At 50.6% G+C, this 6,202-nt stretch overlaps 1 long non-coding RNA gene across 1 annotated transcript; it reads right to left on the bottom strand.

Moving 5' to 3' along the window:
- Positions 1–348: 348 nt before the first annotated feature.
- Positions 349–5,210, bottom strand: LOC108639802. The gene is made up of 3 exons (XR_001920742.2): positions 5,156–5,210; positions 4,455–4,593; positions 349–522 (listed from the first exon to the last, which is right to left on the bottom strand). It is a non-coding gene; the product is annotated as an uncharacterized LOC108639802 (long non-coding RNA).
- Between the last annotated feature and the right edge of the window lie 992 nt (positions 5,211–6,202).

Below are 6,202 nucleotides of genomic sequence, written 5' to 3'. Positions count from 1 at the left end.
CAGGGGGTGACTCTTGGGGATGGGCCTGTGCAGGGCTGAGGGTTGGACTGGATGATCCATGTGGGTCCCTTCCAACTCAGCATATTCTGGGATTCTGTGATTCTGTGGTTCTGTGATGATGTCCAGGTTGATTCAGACTGAAATTCCCTGCATGAAATATCTTTTTTTTATTTATTTATTTTTTCCTCTTCTTTTTTTTTATCTTATTTCCTTTTTTTTTTTTTTTTTTTAGCCAATTTTTAACAAATATTTGGAATGGTTCTTAGGTTGGGTTGAGCTTTCGTTCTGGAAGAGTTTCTGGTAGTGTCTGGCTCTCTCACCAATGTTCCCCAGGGTGTGTTTCCTGGAAGGTGGGAACCATGCACAGCTGTACAAGATGTTGCCAAATACACCTGCAATTTCCATACTGGCTGTTCATGGGGAAATTCTGCCAAATCAGCTTTCCAGTGATGTTTCCAGTGGCTTGAAATGCAGCAAACGTGTCCAGCTCCTTGTTCAGAGGCTCTTAAGTCTGTGCTCATACTGGAAGGGGAAAGAAAATGAAATGCTCCAAACTTTCTTTGCAAGTCAGCATGGTGTAGTTTGCATTCCCTAATAATGGCAGCACAGCTTGAAATAGTGGCACTCCCAGGATGGGTTGTGAATGACCCCGTGGTGTTGCTTTTAGGACATGTGGTCACAGCCCCAAACCTGCCAGAGTTCAAGGAGTGTTTGGACAATGCCCTCAGGCACATGGTGGGTTTTTTGGGCTGTGCAGGGCCAGAAGCTGGACTTTGATGATCCTGGTGGGCCCCTTCCCACTCAGAGTATTTGCTGATTTGTGCTGTGTCCCAGGGTGGTGCAGTAGGGAGCCCAGGGTGGTACCAGCAGTCTCATCTCACAGGCCCCAGGTCTCGGGGCTCCCCAGACACCCTCTGGGGACACACGTCTGCTCTCGGGGTGAGCAGGGCAGGGCCTCTGGGACAGCCCTGAGGCCCCTCCCTGCACCCTGACCTGGCTGGGGATCCCTGAGTCCTGCCTTGGCTGAGTCCGGGGTTTGCTGGCAGTACCACTGTGCAACAGGGCCATGTCCCATTCCCACAGCCCTCTCTGCCTGTCTTCCCATCAGGAAGCTGAAGCCACAGCTCTTGGCTTGCATTCCACCCCCTCATTCCTCCCCTGCAGTTTGGGGTGACTGCTGCCCTGTGGGGTGTGAGCAGCTCTGCCCAGAACATCCTCCCCAGGCAGAGGCAGAGCACAGGAGACTGGGAAGGGGACTTCAAGGCCTTTTCCAAAAGGCTTCCTGTCTAGAGAGCACTTATTTGTTGTTAAACACGAGAATACTTCACTGTTGTCCAGTGCAGAAGTCACTTTCTGTAGTGCTGTGCAAGCCCCATGTGTGGCCTTACACAGAGCAGCTGGCACGGGGTGTGTCTGACAGAGCAGCCAGGGCTGCCTGACCCCATGGGAAACAAAACACCACAGGATGCTCTCACAGGCCAGCCCTTCTGCCCTGCTCAGTGCAGGGAGCTGGGAACTGTGCTTCCCAGGCTACCCCAGTTCCTGGGAACAGGTCAGATTGGGTGCAGGCCCCAGGCAGGAGGCTGTGATGGCCACCCTTGGGCCATCTGCAAACCCTCAGACCTGCTGGTCCACCAAGGGCAGCTGGAGGCTGGCGATGATCACCCAGGGCAGCCAGGGATGTGACCCCTGGGTCACTCTCTATCCGTTAAAAGCACCTGGGCAGAGGAGGGTGACACACTGTGGTATCACCTGTGGTGTTGAAAGAGATGGTGAAGGGCCTAGAGGGGCCATATGAGGAGCAGCTGAGGTCACTTGGCTTGTTCAGCCTGGAGGAGGCTGAGGGGAGACCTCACTGGGGTCTGCAACTTCCTCATAAGGGGAATTGGAGCAGCAGCTCCATCTCTGCTCAGTGTGAGCTGCAACAGCATCCGAGGGAACGGCTGGAGCTGTGCCAGGGGAGGGTTAGATTGGATTTTAGGAAAAGGTTCTTCCCCTGAAGGCGGTGGGGCACTGAACAGGCTCCCCAGGGCAGTGGGCACAGCCCCAAGGCTGACAAGAGTGTTTGTCAACACTCTCAGGGACAGGGTGGGATTGTTGGGGTGTCTGTGCAGGGCCAGGGGTTGGACTGGATGATCCTCGTGGGTCCCTTCCAACCCAGGAGATCCTATTATTCTGTGATTCTGTATATGGGCCACCAGACTGTTGCAAGCATAAGTCCTGGGCTGTGTCTCGGCCCGCTCTACCCAGAATTCTCCAAAATGTACCTGTTGTCCAAGTTCGTTGTCCAAGGGCATGTGAAAAGGGCACCCCTTACTGAGAACACAAACTCCCATGGGAATGCATCCCATACACAGCCCCCTACAACCCTTCTGCTGGGCTCCTCACTCCTGGTCTGCCCCTGCAGATGTGGGCACCTCAGGCTGGGATGACCCGAAGGTCTTTTGGGATGCCGAGATCCATCGCCTACAGCTGCTGTGTCCTCCTGGACATCCCAGGGGTGTTACTGGTGGCCACCATGGTGCCATTTATCAGACTGTGCTTTCACCTGCTCAGAAGAGACTTGTGGGTGCACAAAGCCATGACCTCAGAGACGGACTCAAGGTGAGGTTGCTCATCCTAAAGAGTAATTACAGAATCACAGAATGGTTTGGATTGGAAGGGACCTTAAAGATTATCCAGTTCCACCCCTCCCCCCCACAAGCAGTGGATAAGGGATTAGAAAGATGCCAATAGTCTTTTGAATGTTTCCTCAGCAAGTTGTTTAGGGGTGTGTTAAGGTACCACCAGGCTCATGTGTGTATCCCTAGAACTGGGCAGGCTTTTTAGGAGTTTAACCAGGAATTTTATTTGCTTAAATGGCTGTTTGGGGAGTCAGTACTTCTGTCTTGTACTGTATTTTACTCTAAATTATTGGGATATACTTCCAGTATTGCAGCACAGCGTGGCTTTTGTCTGATTTTTGTACTGATTAAAAAAATCTCATTGGAACATTAAACAAGAAAGGTGAAGGGAACGTTCCTCCAGTAAGGATGTGAGCTGACCTAACTTTCTGGAGCTGTGAGTACCAAGCTTGTACTTACAAAAACAAGTGATCATGGAAATTCCATTGATCTCCTTGTCCAAGGGCCAGAACAGAGTAACTCCTGCACAGCTGACCAGGTCAGGTTTGTGGTATTTTAATTTGCTCTGCTGTTATCCAGAAGAAATACATCTCCTGAACCCATGGTGTGTTCTCCTGAATGTGGATGGTGCACAATTGTCTACCTCATCTGCTGCTGCTCTGTCCCCTGTAGGATGCAACTGTTCTTCACTAGTCAGTATTTTTAAAGACTTCTAGGATTAATGGTTGGTCTTGCTGTGACTTTTCATAGTGACATGAGCTGAGAGCCCTGAAATGTCAGTACCATGAGGAGGCACCTCTGTGCTCTGCCATTTGTTGGGCAGGCAGAAAATGCCAGCTCCTAAGAGAGGATTTTTTGGGAAGAGCGGTGACTCAGGAAAGGCTGGAAATTGTGAGCACAGTGAGTTTCTCCTACAATTTGCTGCTCAGCATATATGGAAAAACAGGATTTTGGACACAACTGATAGTACCCAAGACTGTGCAGAAGAGGTCCCTGAATCAATTACTAACATTTTTGTCTAGTAGTGCAAACCTACAGTATCTTAGGGCTTGGCTAAGTGTGTGCAGAGCATAGTTTGTGAGTTGATCTTGGTGAATTACAATTAGACAGATGATGGGGATATTTGCAAAACAATAGCACAGGAATGGAGAGAAGCTGTAGGAGAAGAGGACACCTCCCCAGCAGTGATAAAGATCACTATGGAAGTTTTCACAGAAGAGCTGTGGAGGAGATGCTGGGGCAGAAAGTCCATTTGCATGACTGTCAGCAAGGAGGTGGACATGGGCAGGACCTTGTGTTTGCAGCACAACGTCTCCTGCTGGTACAGGATGTGGAAGGCTGTTCTTCTCACATGGGGTCAAAGACCATTGTCTGGCTAGAAATCTCCCCAGGAGGTGCCTCTGGCTTGGTTTGGCATCCTGGTACAGTGAATGGCTGGGAAAACCAGACAAGGGGAGAGGTTTTAACAATCAGCTTGAGTGGACCAGTTACTGCCAAACTTATCCCCATAAAAAAGAGACTCAGTGATCCAAATCTGATACCAGCTCTTGATGTGTGGCTTGGATCCAGGCACCTCTCTGAGTTGGCCTGAGCAAAGCTAAGAGCTGGGGGGAAAGGGAGAAGTAAGAAACCCCACCTGAACTGGCAGACGGTCTGCAGAGACTCAAGTGACAAATGTGGCTGAGTATCAACGAGGGGTTCCAGGATAAACTTTCGCTGAGTAAGCAAATAGTCACTCTTTTGGGGCTGGAGATCAGTGGGGAAGGCCAAAGGCACTCCAGAGCCTTGAAGTTTGCCACAGATCCCAAATCTTTTCTGGCAGAGACTCACCTGAGAAGGAGGGAGCTGTGAGGGAGGGAGCTGGACACTGGTTGAGATATGGAACCATGTCTGTTATTGATGGCGGAAACCTCGACACGGGTCCTGGCCAGAGAGTCCTTGAGCAATTAGAAGAAGTGACATGTCCTGTCTGTAAAGCAAGAGGACTGGTAAGAAGGCAAAAATTAGGAGAACCCAGTGAGTTAGATGCTGGCACCTTCCAAACTCCCCATTTAAAGGCCCTTCCTGGTTTGCGGGGCTGGTCCGAGTTGGCAGCTGAACCATCTGAGGGAGGGTTGGTCCCATTACCCCATGGCTCCTGTCACCACCTAGAACCATCAGAGCTGTCTCCAGCCCAGGCACTGCTGCTGACAGGGCTGCTTTTAGTGTAGTGAAGAAAACACAAACCCAATATAGTATCCACACTCCACAAGCAAATCCTGCAGGTCACAGCATGGGCACTCCTCCCATGAAGCAGCCTTGAGGACTTGAACACTCTTCTTCCTCCAGAGCCCAAAGAGCATCACACAGGGGATTCTGGGAGTTTATAGACCCAATGGATGAAGAAAATTTCTGCCTGGATGCACCTGGGCTCTTCACACAAAGTACATCCTTAATTCCTGAGGTAGGGAATGAGGGTCTCACCGCAGGGTTTACAGTTGTTCCCCGAGAATTCCAAGTCTCCAGCTGTTCCCCAACCCCACATTGCTTACCCTGGGTGATTTTCCATCAGAATGCTGCATCTGCTCTGCTTTCTTCCCAGGTTTTTTCTTGCCCTCTCCCCTCTTGTGCCCAGCACTGTAGAGGCAGAAAGCAAAGGAAAACCTGGTGTCTGAGCAAAGGAGCAGGAGGGAGGGCAGGATCAGAAACGCTGTGATGTGTCAGAGTTTGCCTATTTTCCCCTCCTCTCTTTGCCTCTCAGTCCCTGAAGAGCACAGCTATTGCTCCTCCTGCATCACCAGAAGTGTTTTGCTTTTGTACAAGGGACAGGGTCTTGGAAAGCTGCCTGTCAGGAAGGATGAGGCTGAAACAGGGAACAGGAGGATCAAGGACTTGGTTGCCACTCAGCTGCTGTACATTTGCCACCTTTGGGTAGTGCAGATCATCAGAAAGGTTTGGAGTCTTTACCCTGGGATTCCAGTTGCTGCCTAGAAGCTTTGTTGAGAATAACCTACACTCTGCCTGGAGCTCTTCTGCCTTGTTTCTTGGAGGTGTTGTTACTCCTCACTCCAGGATGAATTGACTCTGGCCCCAGAAGCCTCTCTGGTTCTGGCATCACAGCTCTTGTCCATCAGCCTAGCAGCCCTTAATTCCAGTAGGAATTGTGGGGTGCTGCAGGATGTGGTAGCTGAATCATCCATTAATCCCGGATCTTTGCCTTTTCTGCTGATTCATGTGGCTGCAGCATTGAGGCCCTGAGCTGCCATCTTGCAGACATGTGTCAGAGTGTGTCACACCTCTGTTATGGGCTCTTATCTCCCCTCACTTATTTGGTTTCCCGTGTCCACTGAGTGGTGATTCATGGTGCCTCCCCCAGCTGTGGGGTGCTGGGCACAAGCTGCAATTAAGAATGGCTTTCAAACTGTCAAGATAATCCTGTATTCAGCTGAAATAGATCCTCATCAGCTCGAGCCAGGAACCACAAGGGACCTCCTGTGATTTCAGTGGGGTTTCAGCTTTCTCTGTTCCTCCCTCAGGTTGGCCCAGAACAGAGTGTACTGGATAGAGGAGATGACTTTTCAGGGGCCATCACATCTAGG

Source organism: Manacus vitellinus, unplaced genomic scaffold (genome assembly GCF_001715985.3).
Source record: "Manacus vitellinus isolate BGI_N305 unplaced genomic scaffold, ASM171598v3 scaffold_24_pilon, whole genome shotgun sequence".
Taxonomy (NCBI): domain Eukaryota; kingdom Metazoa; phylum Chordata; class Aves; order Passeriformes; family Pipridae; genus Manacus; species Manacus vitellinus.
The sequence above is the reverse complement of the archived record's forward strand: the minus strand, read 5'-3'. Positions and strand labels throughout refer to the sequence as shown.